The 21,081-nt window shown below is 41.0% G+C and overlaps 1 protein-coding gene and 2 pseudogenes across 2 annotated transcripts in view; all 3 read right to left on the bottom strand.

The window, feature by feature from the left end:
• LOC139984980 (uncharacterized) overlaps window positions 1–21,081 on the bottom strand; it is a 57,073-nt gene that overhangs the window by 3,691 nt on the left and 32,301 nt on the right. The window lies entirely within an intron of this gene.
• LOC139984429 (uncharacterized) lies at window positions 9,383–11,175 on the bottom strand (annotated as a pseudogene).
• On the bottom strand, window positions 13,590–16,750 carry LOC139984992 (uncharacterized; annotated as a pseudogene).

Here is a 21,081-nt window from a genome sequence, read left to right on the forward strand (position 1 = left end):
TTTGTAAAAGGTGTGGTCATTTCTGTGAACATTTCTCATCTGGAGATATTATATGGAATCCAGTGACTGCACAGTCCCTGGAAAACAAAGATACAATACAGTGATGTATTTGGTCATGTTTTCTTATGTAAGCATGGCCGATTACGGTAAATGTAGAGTTCGGAAGGATACAAAATTGTACTATGTACAACACTGTGAACTCTGCGTAACAAATATTTAATCAAAAGTACTATGTACAACACTGGATTCGTGCATAACATACATTTAATCAAAAGTACTTTGTACAACACTGGATTCCTGCGTAACATATATTTAATCAAACGTACTATCTAACAACTCTTGGCCAACTCAACCAGCCTTCTCTACAAGCGAGCCAGGGCTCGCCGACAGCTACTGTAACATGCATCGATAAACATAAAGATTAAACTATTGTTACAAAAATAAAGGGCATTATTCCTTTATCGTCTTAGCATTTCGGATATATACAAGTGAGGGATAAAGGTTAAGGGTGAGAGTGAGAGTTAACTTTACAATTGAATACAGTCGTTTGTTATTTCATTAAAAATATTGTGGGCCAGCAGTATTTATTATAAGATGTTACACTTATAAATTATGCATGCAGTTAAAACTGGTCTTACATAATAACCTTGGTTATTTATCCTGTTCTACCTATTGAGTAATGCTTCGTCGCTCATCTACTTAGAGAAGTCTTAATCACTTCATTATTTAACGCATAACGGTACTAACTGGTGTTTAATAGGCCAATTTTTATACAATATAACTAGACTATTCGCGGAACCGTTACCTGTGTTAAAAGTGTTATCATGTAATGGTGACCCTGGTTCCACCTTTACGGATATCTGAAACATTTTCTTCCCGTGGATAAGTGCTTGATGATCTTCTACTAGTTTTGCAGTTGATCCGTTGCGATTTCTTTTGCAAAGCTTGGTAATATTTAACAAGAGCCAACGGTCCTTGTTAGGTATACTATTTTAGTGGGCTGAATTAAGGTGTTTTATGTCATCACCCAATATTATATCATATGCCCAAGTACTGTACGTACATGATATGTACCGTGATGACTCGCGAACAAAGAAACGTCTGATTGCTGTAATCTGACCTACTTTCATCGAGTTTAATAAATCTGGAGGATTCATACCAATTGGGCGCGCGCGTACCATTCATGGAGGGTCATGTGATGTGTTCCTGGGTGGTACTTTAGAGACCGGACTGAACCTGGCCGACAGAGCTAGCAAACAGCAAATTATACTCTAAAGTAGGTATAATGCGGTCACCTGGCAGTAACGTGACAAACCATGTGAATGATGAAGGCAAAGTGGGTAATATAGGATAGCATACAGTAACACTTGGAAGAGTCCACGTTAACGTGTTTTCTATTTATGCAAGTGCGTTGATTGTCCAAACAATTCAAATTACAATTCTCAATACTGGCGTACACATGATTGACAAGGTGGAGAAGGGGTGGGGAGGGGACTTTTTTCACGAATGATTCAGTACAAACCTTAATACTACCCGAATCAAGCAGAATAGCAAAAACTGTGCACTTCCAATAATTGCTAAGTAAATTAAACAGTATCACAATTTTGTCTAATTAAATGACCATCATATATGTATGCAAGGCACATTTTTCTTTAGTTTTGTTGAGTTTTCATGACAATCGAAGTGGGTCTACTATCAGCAGCAGGCGGATTCCGGCAGCGCCCTCATCGGCTCAATGCAAAATAATACACTAAAGAGCGAAAACAGCAAAAATGACAACCCCCATGAATTGCTCAATTTAACCCCGTGATAATTTTTGTGCCATCAAATGACTATCATAAATGAATGTAGGGGACATTATTCTTTCATTTTCATGACTTTTCATGACAATCGAAGGGGGTCTACTATCAGCAGCAGGCGGATTCCGGCAGCGCCCTCATCGGCTCAATGCAAAATAATACACTAAAGAGCGAAAACAGCAAAAATGACAACCCCCATGAATTGCTCAATTTAACCCCGTGATCATTTTTGTGCCATCAAATGACTATCATAAATGAATGTAGGGGACATTATTCTTTCATTTTCATGACTTTTAAAGACAATCGAAGGGGGTCTACTATCAGCAGCAGGCGGATTCCGGCAGCGCCCTCATCGGCTCAATGCAAAATAATACACTAAAGAGCGAAAACAGCAAAAATGACAACCCCCATGAATTGCTCAATTTAACCCCGTGATAATTTTTGTGCCATCAAATGACTATCATAAATGAATGTAGGGGACATTATTCTTTCATTTTCATGACTTTTCATGACAATCGAAGGGGGTCTACTATCAGCAGCAGGCGGATTCCGGCAGCGCCCTCATCGGCTCAATGCAAAATAATACACTAAAGAGCGAAAACAGCAAAAATGACAACCCCCATGAATTGCTCAATTTAACCCCGTGATAATTTTTGTGCCATCAAATGACTATCATAAATGAATGTAGGGGACATTATTCTTTCATTTTCATGACTTTTCATGACAATCGAAGGGGGTCTACTATCAGCAGCAGGCGGATTCCGGCAGCGCCCTCATCGGCTCAATGCAAAAATACTACACTAAAGAGCGAAAACAGCAAAAATGACAACCCCCATGAATTCTCAATATAACCCCGTGATAATTTTTGTGCCATCAAATGACCACCCTCAATATCTGTAGGGGACACTATTCTTTCATGTTCACGACATTTCATGACAATCGAAGGGGTCTACTACCAGCAGCAGGCGGATTCCGACAGCGCCCTCATCGGCTCAATGCAAAAATACTACACTAAAGAGCGAAAACAGCAAAAATGACAACCCCCATTAATTGCTCAATTTAACCCCGTGATAATTTTTGTGCCATCAAATGACCTTTCTCAATGCATTTAAGGGACATTATTCTCTCGTTTTCATGACTTTTCATGACAATCGAAGGGGGTCTACTATCAGCAGCAGGCGGATTCCGACAGCGCCCTCATGAGCTAGTTGCAAAAATACTACACTAAAGAGCAAAAACAGCCAAAATGACAACCCCCATTAATTGCTCAATTTAACCCCGTGATAATTTTTGTGCCATCAAATGACCATTCTCAATGCATTTAAGGGACATTATTCTCTCGTTTTCATGACATTTCATGCCAATCGAAGGGGGTCTACTATCAGCAGCAGGCGGATTCCGGCAGCGCTCTCATCTGCTAGTTTCAAAAATACTACACAAAAGAGCAAAAACAGCAAAAATGACAACCCCCATTAATTGCTCAATCACCCCGTGATAATTTTTGTGCCACATAATGACCATCATAAATGAATGTAGGAGACACTATTCTTTTAGTTTTATGACTTTTCATGACAATAGAAGGGGGTCTACTATCAGCAGCAGGCGGATCCGGCAGCGCCCTAATCCGATCCATGCAAAGTACTACACTAGGAGCGAAAACGGCCAAAATGACAACCCCAATTAATCGCTCAATTTAACCCCGTGGTCATTTTTGTGCCATCAAATGGCCATTCTCAATGCATTTAAGAAACATTTTTCTCTCGTTTTCATGACATTTCATGACAATCGAAGGGGGTCTACTATCAGCAGCAGGCGGATTCCGGCAGCGCCCTCATCGGCTAATTGCAAAAATACTACAATAAAGAACAAAAACATTAACAATGACAGCCCCCATAATTGCTGTGAGACTTAACTATGTTGTTTGAAAGATAAGTTATTCCAAACGGGTTAACAAATTACTATCACCAACCGTTGTGGAGTTATCAGCGTTTAACCGAAATTGGATAATTGGAACCGTTCACTTTAACTTTGAAGTTGCCTGAAAACTAGAGCTGTGGATGTAAAAATTGCCCCAATCGTCTTTGTCGTTTATTGATCTACGAATTTATATTTTAATACTTTTCCTCTAAGTGAGGGCGCTATTTCATACATCAATTTCCTATTTAATGAAATCATTAGAAATTTACGCAGGATATGTAAAATGTTTTTCCGTATCTGATGAGTGTATTTTAAAGTAAATTAAGACTCAGAATACTTTCTTATTAAGTGCACTTTATATTAAAGTAAAGTAACTACTAATTTAACATACTTTCTTTAGAGATGCCTTGGCACAAATTAATTCATGACACCATTAATACAAAATGTATGCGGTGAAAGTGTTGTCAAAACTTTCATAATGAACTACTCCGGTCTTCTACATAATCTGCATACACCATCCTATTGGCAGCCGTCGGGGAAACGAAGACAACACTGTGAAAATTAGTTTTCAAACATGCTTTCGGAGGTGGGGGATGTTGAGCCCATTCCATTTTAATGTAGGTGTCTAGAAGTGCATGAGTGTCGTAGTTGATTACATTTGTCATTTTTCTTCTGTAAATTTAAAGCGAGGTGGGAGGGGGGGGGGGGGTGGGTTGCACAATACATCCATAAAGGTGAATTTTCAAAACCTCCCAAAAGAAAGAGATTCTGTAGTAATTTTGTAATAGACAGAAATTGAAATGAAAAAGACATACTCAAATACACTCAAGAAAGATACAGTCGACGAAATAATAAGCTTGCTACAGTTGCATTTATGTACAACTACTTTAATTAGTTCTTGCCACATACGCCATGCACGTTTCTGGCTTTATGTACATTACACAAAATGAAACTCGTTTCAACTTCTAGGTGCTGTTTTTTCTGCATTATTTAAAGTAGCACACCTTGTGAGGATACTCACATCATAAAATCAGGCACAAACTATCCAGGTATACTTATTAAAACCACATCTCGAGAGCATGCTGGATGAGGAAGATAACATATATTCAACATATTCATTTCATGGCAGTGCATTGCATGATGGGAAATATTCGTTTCACATAAAATTTGTTGATCAAAGCCTTTGTTTTTCTGTATTATCTAGACACACACGTAAATGGCACGTGTAAACACTTGGGTGTCTGTTTTTTTTAAGTTTACTAAATCTAACCTGACACGGGGTGTTGTAAAATTCCGATGTCAAATAATGCATAACATTTAAGAAACAGCAAACATTTTGGTTGTATTTTTTGTGATATTATACCATGTAATAACCGTGCAGAAAGATGAATGAGGATGGAGGGCCCAAAGGCAGTCCAAAAATGAAATAAATGCAGAATGTAAACCACCTCCATAAATTCTACGATCTTCTTTTTTCCATCGTTATTATTCCTCAAAAAAAACTATAGTCTTTGAAGATAGTTAAGATAGATACTTTGTGAAAAGAGAAAAGCAAATTACCATAAACATTATACTAGCATGAAGAAAACATGTTTTCCTACCCACCCTGCAGGTTAGACCAGTAAACCGGTCTTAACTGAAGTCCTGCCTGTAAGACAGCCGATATTTGCAGACCTCATTGTAGCTATTAATACGGTTTCTCTTAGTGTAATTTTCGATCTTAAGAATAAAGTTAATTTTACAGTAGAAATATACAGGACTTAAATGATTAATTCAGCGTGTTTACATGTACGATGCTTGTTGCAAAGTTGACATCAGAGTAAACAAGGTACTACATAGACCAAATAAGGTTAAACAATTTTGCCATTAAATTACCGTCATAATCGAATGTAAGGGATATTATTGTTTTGTTTTAGTTACATTTGGGATAATCAAATCGGATGTTTTTCTTTCGGTTACAAACGCTGGCCACACATACAACACACTACAAGGGGTTGCTCCCGTATACATAGTAGTATTTTTGCATTAAGCCGATGAGGGCGCTGCCGGAATCCGCCTGCTGCTGGTAGTAGACCCCTTTCGATTGTCATAATAAGTCATGAAAACGAAAGAATAATGTCCTTTACATTCATTTATGATGGTCATTTGCTGGCACAAAAATTATCACTGGGTTAAATTGAGCAATTAATGGGGATTGTCATTTTTGCTGTTTTAGCTGTTTAGTGTAGTATTTTTGCATTAAGCCGATGAGGGCGCTGTCGGAATCCGCCTGCTGCTGGTAGTAGACCCCTTTCGATTGTTATGAAAAGTCATGAAAATGATAGAATAATGCCCCCTACATTCATTTATGATGGTCATTTGCTGGCACAAAAATTATCACGGGGTTAAATTGAGCAATTAATGGGGGTTGTCATTTTTGCTGTTTTCGCTCTTTAGTGTAGTATTTTTGCAACTAGCCGATGAGGGCGCTGCCGGAATCCGCCTGCTGCTGGTAGAAGACCCCCTTCTATTGTCATAAAAAGTCATGAAAACGAAAGAATAATGTCCCCTACAGATATTGAGGGTGGTCATTTGATGGCACAAAAATTATCACGGGGTTATATTGAGAATTAATGGGGGTTGTCATTTTTGCTGTTTTCGCTCTTTAGTGTAGTATTTTTGCATTAAGCCGATGAGGGCGCTGTCGGAATCCGCCTGCTGCTGGTAGTAGACCCCTTCGATTGTCATGAAATGTCGTGAACATGAAAGAATAGTGTCCCCTACAGATATTGAGGGTGGTCATTTGATGGCACAAAAATTATCACGGGGTTATATTGAGAATTAATGGGGGTTGTCATTTTTGCTGTTTTCGCTCTTTAGTGTAGTATTTTTGCATTGAGCCGATGAGGGCGCTGCCGGAATCCGCTGCTGCTGATAGAAGACCCCCTTCTATTGTCATAAAAAGTCATGAAAACGAAAGAATAATGTCCCCTACATTCATTTATGATGGTCATTTGCTGGCACAAAAATTATCACGGGGTTATATTGAGAATTAATGGGGGTTGTCATTTTGGCTGTTTTCGCTGTTTAGTGTATAATTTTTGCAACTAGCCGATGAGGGCGCTGCCGGAATGCGCGTGCTGCTGGGTTATATTTAGCGAAACATTGGGGTTGTCAAATTACCTGTTTTCGCTCTGTAGTGTAATATTTCTGCATTGCGATTTTATAAAATACCTTATTAAATCATATTCAATCGTCATCATTTTTCAGACCATCAGTAATATCCAAGCATAAAAAATTAATGTGATGACTCACAAAAGCTCCCCAAAATCAATAAAGCAGGTTAGTTTAGGGTTATTTTCCGAAGTTTAACCTCTCAGGTCGACGTACACTAATCTAACTTTTTTAGTGATACGTCAATAACCCCGGAGTTTATTTTCCAATCTCCTACGAGCAAACAGACGAAGAATATCTAACATCAATACAAACTTCACTTGTCAATTGAGAAATTGAGCGTAAAGAATGAGGTACACTTTGCGCCTTCTTTTAATTCCTTAAAATTAACAGACTAAAAAACTTCGCCAATTTTGTCTATTTCCCCTGTCCCTTCGTTCTCAAAAGCATCTCACTTCGCATGGTAACGTTTTTGCTGTTAACAACATTTTCCGCATATTTCACATAATTTGCGGTCAGCCTTTGACCCAAACAGCCAACCTCCGCGACTACAGTGTTGAACTTTAGCGACGACGTTTTTTCGATATACCTTCCTTTGCTTCCTTGGAATGCTCTATTATCTGTGCACACATGTGTACAAGTTTGTAGATTCTTGTCTAACTGGCTGGTGTGACGTGACGGCCTAGTTATTGCTGGACGTAGATTTGCCATATGCTGCTTTAAGCGATCTGAATATTTGCTCGGGTCCGTCAGGGCAGGAGTATCAATGGGTGTTACTAGTTCGCACGGTAATGTAAGTGGAGAACCAAAAACTAGTTCTGCAGCGGAGCAGTTAAGGGGGCTTTAACCGTGGCGCGGATACCTAGGAGTGCAAGGGGAAGTGCTTCTGTCCAGCTTGTAGAATCCGGCTGCGCTTTGAGCGAGGCTTTGAGCTGTCGATGAAAGCGCTCTACTAAACCGTTCGCTGTAGGATGGTATGAAGTTGTGCGAATGCGTTTCGAACCGAGCATGCGACTGAGCTCTCTGAATAGTGATGATTCAAATTGCGATCCCCTGTCTGTGGTGATTACAGATGGTACTCCAAATATTGCGACCCATCGCTGAATGAATGCCTTGGCTACTGTTTCAGCTGTGATGTCACTGATAGGTACAGCTTCCGGCCATCGAGAGAAACGATCAACTATATAGTAAGAAGGTACGTATATCCGTTTGATGGTGGAAGTGGTCCTACAATGTCAATATGAATGTGTTCGAAACGTGCATTAGGTGTTACAAAGGTACCTACCGGTGCCACGTTGTGGCGATGTACCTTGGCCTGCTGACACCTGATGCATGAGCGAGTCCATTTACGAACGTCTCGATTGATACCGGGCCACACGAAACGTTTAGTGATGAGATGTTGTGTTGCCCGAATGCCTGGATGAGATAAAGAATGCAGGGAGTCGAAAACTGCACGACGAAATCTTTGTGGCACATATGGTCTGGATGTGCCTGTAGAGATGTCACAAGTGATGGTACCTTGAGATGACGGTAACGGAACTTCTTTGAATTGCAAAGTCGACGACTGACGTAGCTTGCTGAGCTCTTCGTCGACTTCCTGTTCCGCTGATATCGCTTTAAAATCTATATTCGAAGCACTGACTGTGTTGATTGTGCTTCGAGATAAGGCATCTACTACAACGTTATCTTTACCTTTGATATGACGTATGTCCGTAGTAAACTGTGAGACGAAATCCAAATGACGAATTTCTCGTGGTGAGTACCTGTCAGGACTAGTTAAGAATGAATATGTAAGTGGCTTATGATCTGATAAGACGTGAAATTGTCTACCTTCTAGGAGATGACGAAAGTAGCGAATGGCGAGATATACAGCCAATAACTCGCGACCGAATGTGCTGTAACGAGTTTCAGCTTTCTGTAGGCGCTTCGAAAAGAATGCGATTGGCTCCCAGTTACCTCCCACCAACTGCTGAAGAACCCCACCTACAGCTACGTCCGAAGCGTCCACCATCAGACAGAGCTGGGCGGTAGGGTGTAGATGATTGAGAAGTGTAGATTGTGCAAGTGAAGCTTTGACATTCGAAAATGCCTGTAACTGAATATCCGTCAAGTTGATAGGCATGTACTTAAGATTAGTTCGTAAGAGATCAGTCAGAGGTTGAATGATGATAGCACAGTTTGGAATGAACCGTCTATAGAAATTAACAAGCCCCAGAAACTCTCGTAACTTGCGGAGTGTATCAGGTGGCGGAAAGTCAGTGACTGCTTTCACTTTGTCTGTTAATGGAGTAATGCCACTTACATCGACGTGATGTCCTAGAAAATCCAGAGATGAAACGCCGAAAATGCTCTTCGAAGGATTGATTACTATTCCGTGTTCATGAAGGCGATCGAAGAGTTGTCGCAGATGATCGTAGTGCTCTTCATGTGAAGAACTAGCGATGAGCAGGTCATCGATGTACGCATATACGAATGGGAGGCCTCGTAATACTTGGTCGATGTATCGCTGAAATGTTTGGGCACTATTCCTGAGACCGAATGGCATTCTCACAAATTCGAACATGCCAAATGGGGTGGTGATGGCAGTTTTGGGAACGTCATCTGGCTCGACAGGTATCTGATGATAAGCTCGTACAAGGTCAATCTTGGAGAAAATGGTTTTACCATGGAGAGAAGATGTAAAGTCATGAATATGTGGTATGGGGTACCTATCGGGCACGGTTGAATTGTTGAGGGCCCGGTAGTCACCACATGGACGCCAGTCTCCAGACTTCTTGGGAACCACGTGGAGCGGTGAAGACCAACAGCTCTCCGATGGCCTGACGATTCCTAGCTGGATCATGTGTTCGAAGTCGTCTTTCGCAATCCGATGTTTGTCCGACACTAATCTACGAGGCCGTGCAAACACAGGGGTACCCTTTGTAATAATGTGATGGGTAATGTTATGCTTGATTGCCGTTTCCTTGTAGCATGGTCTGGTGATGTCCGGATATGTGTCGAGTAACGCGTGATACTGCGATTGTAGATTGGAGATACGATAAGACGGACTCGGCGACGCGTCTGTTGAAGTGCGCACGTTTACGCTGAGCGATGTTTCGAGATCGATTAGCTTGCGATGTTTGACGTCCACGGCTAATGAAAAGTGAGCGAGGAAATCAGCACCTAGTAATGGCGATGCTACATCGGCTAGTATGAAGACCCAGCGATAAACGCGTCGTAGACCAATGTCGAGTGTAAATGACCTCTCACCAAAGGCAGAGATGGGTGTCTGGTTTGCGGCATTTAAGGTAAACAATGGCTGTTTCCCTTTTTCCACTTTTGTCGCAGGAAAGACGCTCACCTCAGCTCCGGTGTCAACTAAAAATCTGGAACCTGTCCGGCGGTCAGTGATATAAAATAAACGACTGCTGGATGATGCGCCATGACGATTCGTCGTTCCTAATCGCTGGCTGTTGAGTTTCGGGACTTGTTTTGGTTGCCGGATGTCTGAAAGTTACATGGTGGTGTACATTTCTCCGCTGCAGCACCATATTGCCAGTGGTACCAACACTGAGATCCAGCATGGGAACGCTCAGAAGACGGAGACCTTGTTCGTCGTTGGGATGACTTACCATCCCTCGGTTTAGACCGGCTCCTATTGGTTCGGTTACCTTGCTGTCTACCTAGGGCCTCGACTTTCAGTGTGAGAGCTGCGACCATTTCCCTCAATTCTGCCATCTCTGTAGAAGGTGCATTGACAGAATTAACCGTAGGGGTAGGTGCAATGGCCGAGACCTGATGGACAGACGAGGTTACTTCCATGATTTTGTCTGCAATGACTGCAAGTTGCTCAACGTCGATTGTCTCGCTAGTGGTTGCTAGAATAAGCTGCATTAGTCGGTAGTCGCTGTAAGAACAGCTGGCGGAGGAAATTGTCATCTAATTTGCTATCCCCGAGAAGCTGGCGCATGCGCCGTTATAGTTGTGACGGTTTGCGATCGCCGAGTTCCTCTGATATGAGTAGTTGATGTAGCCGCCTTTGTTCCGACGCACTTGTTCGCTTAATTAGCTCGGACTTCAATGTAGAATACGGTTGTTTGGCGGGCGTGTGCAACAATAAATCCCTAACTTCCTGTGCTATCTCGGGCTGAAGGGAAGCGACAACGTATGCGTATTGCGTCTGCTCTGACGTAATGCCACGCGTGGTAAACTGCGCTTCGACCTGTGCGAACCAAATGGTCGGATCGTTCGGCCAAAAGGGAGGTACTTTCAAACTAACTGCAGCGAGTCTTGACTGGGTTTCCATTTTTTTCTCTGGATCGGTCATGATGACATAAACAATTTAGTTACATGAAATTTTTATAGAATATCGTTAAGGATATACACGCTTAATTTAACTCTTGAAGTGCTTGTAATTCCTTGCTGAACGATTTGACCAGCTCTATATGCCACTTACGCTTGATCGATGAAATCGCGTGTAGACCGTCATATAAGTGTGTGAAATTGTTTCGAATTCTACGCAGTGGACGACCGGAGCGAGATCGGCGTTTGTCGGCTTTGCGGATAGATGTGTGCCAAGACAAATTCCAAGGCTGAATGATGTTCGGTGCGTTACGATTGTACTCCTTAATTTGCCGATTGATGGCGTCAATTGTTATATTGTGCTGATGTTGGAATGTAGATAGTTCGGCTGCCGTGAAAATGGGAGATCGTAAGTTCCTATACTGTTGGAATTTCAAGAACGACGCAGGTGGAATAGTGGCGAATGATACGATAGACTTGGGGTGTGTGGCGAGTACGCTATGTTTGAAACGTTCTAACTCGTTGAAAAGCTCATGCGATGTTACGCGAGATGGTTTGAGGACGCGCTTTCCCCTGGAGTCCAGACTAGAAAATTCTGTGAGATTGTTGATGCCTGCAGCTACTTTAACTATTACCCAACTATCACTGATATAATATCGGAGCCTGGATAGTGTCGGTGATAATAAATCTTGGACTGTAGCTCCCCGTTTAATAATATAGTCTATGTTTATGTCGTAACTCGCTGGTAATGAATAACGCTCGAATGAATATGAACGAGAATCCGCCACGAATAGAAAATGAATGTTCATGCCGGGTTTGACCGATATTCTAAGCGAGTGTATAAGCTAGTAAATTATGAAATGTCATGTGACTACACAAACTGTACTGGCTGAACTGTTCGTTTACACACAGTCAATATCCTGATAAACTCACAAGGAAGAATTAAACTATCACGTCGGGGTCACCAATTTAGAGGTCTTGTAAATAATAATAATAAATACTACTAACCTCTAATAATAGTTCTGTCTAGTCTAACCCTCCTTGCGTCGGTCCAGGGAACTTGAACTGTCAGTTCCAGGATAGATCTATTTAGAGAAGTCTTAATCACTTCATTATTTAGCGCATAACGGTACTAACTGGTGTTTAATAGGCTAGGCCATTTTTTATACAATATAACTAGACTATTCGCGGAACCGTTACCTGTGTTAAAGGTGTTATCATGTAATGGTGACCCTGGTTCCAACTTTACGGATATCTGAAACATTTTCTTTCCCGTGGATAAGTGCTTGATGATCTTCTACTAGTTTTGCAGTTGATCCGTTGCGATTTCTTTTGCAAAGCTTGGTAATATTTAACAAGAGCCAACGGTCCTTGTTAGGTATACTATTTAAGTGGGCTGAATTAAGGTGTTTTATATCATCACCCAATATCATATCATATGCCCAAGTACTGTACGTACATGATATGTACCGTGATGACTCGCGAACAAAGAAACGTCTGATTGCTGTAATCTGACCTAGTTTTATCGAGTTCAATAAATCTGGAGGATTCATACCAATTGGGCGCGCGCGTACCATTCATGGAGGGTCATGTGATGTGTTCCTGGGTGGTACTTTAGAGACCGGACTGAACCTGGATTAGAGGTCTTGTAAATAATAATAATAATAAATACTACTAACCTCTAATAATAGTTCTGTCTAGTCTAACCCTCCTTGCGTCGGTCCAGGGAACTTGAACTGTCAGTTCCAGGATAGATCCGTATATATGAAAATCCTTATAAATGAATCAATGTATCACTGTATCCGCTAGAAATTGGTGGGTTGCATTGCTACATCCCACACATAAAATGTCCGGTGGATTCCCGAAGAATATACGAAAAATATATGAAGTATCGGCCTTTTTAGCCAGCTATCGCTGTAGTGTAGGCAATGGTATATACTGTAGTTATAAAGTAATATTACGGCTTAGGGAACAACCTTCGCTGACCGATTCCATGAACGAAGTGACTGATAAAAAATATGTCGCTCTACACTTGAACTTATGACCCCAAAACTTTCTCTCGTTGGACACTGGTCCTCTTTGTTCAAGTTTACTATAAATGGGAGTGGAGATAAGCAAGAAAGTTGGGCGACAGAATGTCTATAAACAAAATAAGTAGGCTGTTCCACTTTGCGAGAGGGAATATATAGGCTCGCTTGCAGTGCGGTCACTACAGTACCAAAGTAACCAAACTGATATTTCTCTGAAGCAGTTCGAGAATCGTGTTAGTGCCTTCGTGAAAGATTTGCACCAAGACGGATCAGGCATGGGAACTAACGGCGTAAGAAGGTACTGGTACTTCAGGCCTACGAAATAGTGCTAATAATATTTATTTAACTCGATGCCTAGTTTCGAATGAGATGTAACAGAAGTGTAAGACACCACCATCCATCTCAGAAAATACACACAAAGCTTGCTACCGTCGGTAATTAGACACTAGTGTACAATCAATCATGCAGCTATGGTCAACACCCACAACACAGTGTACATAGCAGCCATAGACATCTCAGATCCAGATAACAGAGTATAGGGTAATGTATCACGTTTCAATACTGTCTGCAGTTTGTAGCGACAGTAAAGAAAAGAAAAACGTCACTTGCAAGCAATGGAAAGTTAACTTTTTCAAAGGGACGCACACGGTTTGGGGCGAGTCTTCAGTGCCTTTAATGTACCAGCAACCATAGAGGTAAAACCTTCATGCAACAACTAACTATGTACTCCAAGTTTGGATTTAATCTGATTGAACGAGATGGTCTCAAAAGATGAAGGCCTACATGAACCAGTTATTAATCACAAGTTTGGGTAACATCCGACTTAAGGTTGTGGAGTTTATTGCACTATAAAGAAAATATGAGCCCAAACATATTGGGCCCCACAAATTCTTGCCCAAAGCGTATGTCCCAGAATACATTTGAGGTGAAAATAGCATTTGGGCCCACCCAGCCCAAAAATGGGCCCAGAAGTTTTAGAGTCCAGATGGTCTAAACGAAGATTCTTTTACAATACCGCTTACGATTGGAATGTGAAAATTATAACGTTTGACCTCATAACCTCATTAAAATTTATAAGGTCAGTGTCCAAGAATGAAAGGCACACCTTCCCACTATGAAACATCAACATAGCAAATATGAGATATATCCATCACTCCGTTGTTGAGTTATTGCAGACCCACACAAGTGTCACAGACACAGACACACACAAACACCAACCTGACTGCATAGGTGCCACTGTATGGGGATTGGGGAGGTGAGATAGGGAGAGGGAAGCAAGCAAAGTGTTTAGGGGAAGCCATTTGGGAGGTGGGGAGAATGCACATCACTGGCAAATTTAGGGGACTAATCCCACCCCAGCCCATATACAGTAGGAGTTCCAAATTTCCCTGGACTGAGTTGCATGACTGAGGTGCATGAACCTCAATTAATGAATTGGTTGTTGTCAGATAAGAATGTTACAAGTGAGGGGTAGTTTCTAGCTAACTTCACAATGCTCACATTGGGCAGTTGAAAATAGTTAATGCAAGACTTAGAGGCCAAATGGAGTTGTTTTGTTATGCAAGTTGAAACTATAAATTAGCTCCATAGTATCGTTCCAAATGCAAGGTTGTGCTAACAAATACATTTGAATTCTGGAATTGTCCACCACTGAACATTTTAGCTCCAACATAGGTGGGGCTTGTGGCATACAATTCTACTACCCCCTCACTCACCAACCCCCAGGCTTTGCCTACCCTTTTCAGCATACCCCGGCATATTACAGATTGTTTAAATCTCTGGTACATCTTTGTGCTATTACCTTAGTTTACTTTGCAACATGAACTTGAAGGATTTTGGTAGGCCCAGAGTTGATAAACAGCCAACTAGTGGTGTTTGCATGCTATCAAGCAGAAGCAGCAGTTGGAGGTGGGTGGTTCAGTCAGCATCAGTAACCTGAAACATTGATTTATACCTAGGCACAGATCCAGGTAATGTGAGGTGTACTCCTCCTTTTCACTACATTCCTTTTACACACTCACTCAAAAATACAAGTTAGGCATTGACAGGTATGTGTGTGTCCAGTAGATCAAATTTATAGTATCAATATACCCCAGAATGCATCATTGGAAGACTTAACAGTCTTAACAGTTAGAGTATATGGACAATTCTCTAGATACAACAAACGATTTCTTACAGCAGTAACACTGATAAGGGTTTCTCTCCTGTGTGGGTTCCTTCATGTGTCCTCAAATTTTGAGACAGAGCAAATATTTTCTTATAGTAGATAAACTGATTGATCAAGCTTCTCCCCTGTGTGTTCTTTTAAGATGTACTCAATTTTCCAGATCGAGCAAACATTTTCTTACAGTATTTACACACATACAGTAATACGGCTTCTCTTCTGTATGTGTTCTTTCATGTATCTTCAAATTTTGAGACAGAGCAAACAATTTCTTACAGTAGCTACACTGATAAGGCTACTCTCCTGTGTGTGTTCTTTGATGGCGCTTCAAACTAGAAAATTGGGAAAACTTTTTGTCACAGTAGCTACACTGATAAGGCTTCTCTCCTGTATGTGTTCTATCATGGCTCTTCAAATTAGGCGCTTGGGCAAACTTTTTGTCACAGTAGTTACACTGAAATGGCTTCACTCCTGTATGTATTCTTTCATGGCTCTTAAACTAGCAGCTTGTGCAAACTTTTTGTCACAATAGTTACACTGTTATGGCTTCTCCCCTGTATGTGTTCTTTCATGTATCCTCAATGTTCCAGATTCAGCAAACATTTTCTTACAGTAGTTACGCTGATAAGGCTTCTCTCCTGTGTGCGTTCTTTCATGGCTCTTCAAATTAGAAGAGCGGGCAAACGTTTTGTCACAGTAGTTACACTGAAATGGCTTCTCTCCTGTATGTGTTCTTTCATGGCTCTTCAAACTAGAGGATTGGGCAAACTGTTTGTCACAATAATTGCACTGATATGGCTTCTCTCCTGTGTGTGTTCTTTCATGTATCCTCAGTTTTCCAGATTCAGCAAACATTTTCTTACAGTATTTACACTGATAAGGCTTCTCTCCTGTGTGCCGTCTTTCATGGCTCTTCAAACTAGAAACTTGAGTAAGCGTTTTGTCACAGTATTTACACTGATAAAACTTCTCTCCTGTATGTGTTCTTTCATGGCTCTTCAAATTAGCCGCACAGGCTGACTTTTTGTCACAGTATTTACACTGATATGGCTTCTCTCCTGTATGTGTTCTTTCATGTCTTCTCATTTCTCCAGAATCTGCAAACATTTTTTTACAATAGTTACACTGATAAGGCTTCTCTCCTGTATGTTTTCTTTCATGAACCTTTAAATTAGAAACATGGGCAAAATTTTTGTCACAGTATTTACACTGATAAGGTTTCTCTCCTGTGTGTGTTCTTTCATGCTTCCTCATATGTCCAGATTCAGCAAACTTTTTGTCACAGTAGTTGCACTGATAAGGCTTCTCTCCTGTATGTGTTCTTTCATGTATCCTCATTTGTCCAGATTCAGCAAACTTTTTGTCACAGTAGTTACACTGATAAGGTTTCTCTCCTGTATGTGTTTTTTCATCAGGTGCGTATCCAGGGGGGGGCGTTGGGGGCGCGCGCCCCCCGGGTAAGAAAAAGAGAAGAGAAAAAAAAGAGAAAAAAAAGAGAAGAAAAAAGGAAAAAAGAGGGGGAAAAAGAGGAGAAGGAGAGGAAGGAAGGAAGGGAAAAGAAAAAGAAGAAAGAGAGAAAAAGGAGAAAAAGAGGGAGTAAAAGCAAAACGCGAAGACACCGGGAAGAGAAAGAGGAACAGTGACATCATTACAGCGCTGAAGGATAGCCAGTGACGGATCAATGGTTTCGTAAAAGTGTGACTCAGCTTACCCCTTACACCGAAAACTCCATTTTTTGACGTTTCCATTTTCCTCTCTCACTAATGATCTATATATATACTATATATGGTCTATCATAACGCGTGTGTAGAATTGTGCTATGAAACCAACTGTGGCTGGTCTCGAACTCGACCGTGTCGTCGGGGAACATGACGCAGTTTGGGATGGGGGCGACCGCCCGCCCCCCCCCCCCCCCATTCAGCATTTTTTAAATGATATCGCTAAGTAATTTCAAAATAGAAAGTGCTTAGAGGCAACTTACAAGGCCTGGGAAGTGTCATTTCCAGCGATCTGGGAGGCATTTTCGGCCAAAATTTTCTTGTACGCTTCGCGCCAACCTATGGTGGCGCTACGCTTAGATAATTTGCCTACAGGATTCGCCCCTCCCTTGGCAAATTCCTCGCTACACGCCTGATCGAATTAATTTGTAACGCAAGCAGCAGATATCACATCATATCAGTGAGCATGAAAATGGCGTTCCAGGATGAAAAGCCTCAAAACTGTCCGACTTGCCTGAAAAAATAACCAAAAATTTTCTCGCGCTTCGCGCGCGTTCAACGTCTTCATGTCAATGTCATATAAGCAAGCATCGGTTATTACATCGCATGCCATCATGTACCGTACGGTCCGTTCAAATTGCGCAGTATACCGCGGGATGCTAATGTAAACAACGACATGTCTCATGTAGATGTATAAAAAACATGGAGGTCCAATTATGTCAAAACTCTCTTTTACATTAGTAATGGCGAATTAGGGCCTGCACCCCCGCCGCGCAGTGGCGGAGCGTCCATATGGTCAGGGGGGCGGATGCCCCCCTGACGAACTCAAATGGACTGCTGGCGCCTTTTTCAGCTCTTTACCACTTTTTAATTATTCTAGATTATTGATTAGATTTTTTTTTTATTGCGCTCTCATCTACTTATTGACATTTGTCACATTTTGTTGGTGTAATTTGGCGATGACACCTTATTCTTCGTTTATCTGCAAATTAGCCAGGCCCGGAAAGGGTCATTTCCTGCGATCTAGGGAGTATCTTTACTCAAAAAATTTCTGTACGCTACGCGCCAACCAGTGGTGGCGCTCCGCTTAGATAGTGTCGAAAATGCCCCTTCAGACCATTCTCGCCACTCCTGACCAATACCCCTAGCTCCGCCACTTCCGCCGCGCCTCCTACGCCTATGTGTGTAGTGTTCGGTTGAAGGAAATATCTGCTATTATTTAATTTCCTTCAACCAAGTTTTATAATAGCCGTTATAACAGGTTTTAATATTTCTACACCAATAAATTAACTGTGTCTGAATTTTAGAAAATTTCTGACCAACATTCTACATCACACTTCCCTCTACTCGTGCAATTTTGACCGGTCTGTTAGGGGTTGAAGGAAGTTTTTTCTATATTGGTTGTCCATAGATGAAATTTTGTACAAGATTATGGGTATGTTTTGAAGTGAGTTTATTCACGAGAAATGTGAATTTTCAAATTCTGAACAAATTTGGGGCTTAAAACCTTGAAAAGTGGGGCTGACGGGTATTGTGGGCCGCGACGTAGAATCACCTACAAAGCAAAGACCCACAGGAGATGCGATCAGGTCGAACATGATGTGTGCCGGGTTGACAATCTTCAAAAAGGTTATGGATGGAAAAAAAAAACTATTAGGAAATACTTGGTTCTCAGGCAAAAAGTGTACATCTGGTTGGTCATTTCAAGCCCGAGAAGTGCCGTTTCCGGTGATCTGGGGGGTTTCAAAACAAGAAATTTTCTTGTACGCTGCGCGCCAACCGATGGTGGCGCTCCGCTTAGATAGTAATTCGCGCCCCCCGGGTTTGAAAATCCTGGATACGCGCCTGTTAATGGCTCTTCAATCTAGCAACTAGGCAAAACTTTTTGTCGCAGTAGTTACACTGATAAGGCTTCTCTCCTGTACATGTGTTCTTTCATGTACCCTCATTTGTCCAGAATAAGCAAACATTTTCTTACAGTGACTACACTGATAAGGTTTCTCTCCTGTATGTGTTCTTACATGCAGAGTCTTCAATCTTGAAGCTAGGGCATACTTTTTTTCACAGTAGTTACACTGATAGGACCTCTCTCCTGCATGTGTTCTTTCATGTTTTTCCACATTTTCAGTGTGTGTAAACAGCTTGCTGCCATCAATACCGTTGTCAGGATTCTCTCCTCTAGGAAGTGCACAATTCTCTGTCTGTTTTGGTTTCCCTATTATTTGTTTAGTATCGCCAGAGGATGTTTCCCCATCATTGGCCTCATCCTCCAGGCTGAGTAACAGATGACATGAGTAGCTATCATCTGGTTCCACAGACTCCATTTCTTCCTTTCTAGCATCCTGTTGATGTCCTTGGTGATTTGAGTGAGCAATGTGTCAAGAGAACAGTCCCTGCGATACTGAAAATTTAAGCAAAACACGAAACACAAAATTATGACAACAGAAACCAACTGTTTTAGTAATTCTTCTTTTCATAAATGAGAATATTTCATTTATTACTACAGACAAGATTTGCTTTCAACAAGGTCTTGCTATTTTTAAGTGATCAGGGAGGTTCTTGCAATGAAGTGAAATTGTCAACAAGGTTATTGAGATGGGCTTTTCAATTAGCAGAGTGCAATATTTTTCACTTCATAGTTCCACATTGTCACCAGACTACCAGAGAATCCTAAAAAAAATGGAACAAATCCAACCAATATATCCCATCCTACTTCCACACTCCATAAAGAGATTAAGGGTTACACAATACGTTTACAGGAATATTGGAGTCTTGAGGGCCTTTTTGGGTGTTTGTTGCACTTGGTTTCCAGGATGATGTTCAAATGCTTGAGTCTAGAACACCTTAGGATTTTTTCCCTAGATGTAAATTGCGAATTGATGTCAAAAAGAAAACTTGGAGGGTAAGTGCTTATTAAACAATTCAAAGAGTTGTTTTCCATGTAAAATACTGCCCTTGAAATTTAGATGATCCGAGATCCGTAAAGTCAAATTTGACAAAAGTTCAACGCTTGTTAAGTTTTATCATATATTGAAGCGGTGTGTAAAACCATTGAATATGTAGCCTATTTATAGATTCAAGTCGATTCCAAGGAAAGTTTGTTAAAGGTGTGGTCATTTCTGTGAACATTTTTCATCTGGAGACATTACGTGGAATCCAGTGACTGCACAGTCCCTGGAAAACAAAGATACGATACTGTATCTGGTCATGTTTTCTTATGTAAGCATGGCCGATTACGGTAAATGTAGAGTTCGGAAGGATACAAAATTATACTATGTACAACACTGTGAACTCTGCGTAACATATATTTAATCAAAAGTACTACTGTATGTACAACACTGGATTCGTGCGTAACATACATTTAATCAAAAGTACTTTGTACAACACTGGATTCCTGCATAACATATATTTAATCAAACATAGTTACTGTATCTAACACCTCTTGGCCAACTCAACCAGCCTTCTCTACAAGCGAGCCAGGGCTCGCCGACTGCTAACATGCATCAATGAACATAAAGATTAAACTATTGTTACAAAAATAAATCATCATTCCTTTATCGTCTTAGCAGTTCAGATATGTAAATGAGGGATAAAGGTTAAGGGTGAGAGTTAACTTTACAATTGAATACAGTCGTTTGTTATTATTTCATTAGTTTAGTTTAGTAGAAAAAAAGATCAGGAGGGACACTTAAGTGCCCATCAAGGACCCTATAGAGAGAGAAAAACAAATCTGAAGACACAAACACTCAGACCCCATTACAATGCTTAAAGTGCTTGTCCAAAGCATTCTTAAACCCATTGACACTATTTGCAAGTACTGTACAACTTTCTCAGGCAAATCATTCCACACATTCACAACCCTATTAGAAAAAAAGTTATGCCGAATATTAATCCTACTATGTGACTTTTGGTGTTTAAGACAGTGACCTCTGGTACAACTCCTGTTAGCAAACATGAAAAAGTCGGCAAAGGATAAATTGTCAAAACCATACACAATCTTGAAAACCTGGATTAAGTCC

The sequence above is a fragment of the Apostichopus japonicus genome, chromosome 17 (genome assembly GCF_037975245.1).
Source record: "Apostichopus japonicus isolate 1M-3 chromosome 17, ASM3797524v1, whole genome shotgun sequence".
Taxonomy (NCBI): domain Eukaryota; kingdom Metazoa; phylum Echinodermata; class Holothuroidea; order Aspidochirotida; family Stichopodidae; genus Apostichopus; species Apostichopus japonicus.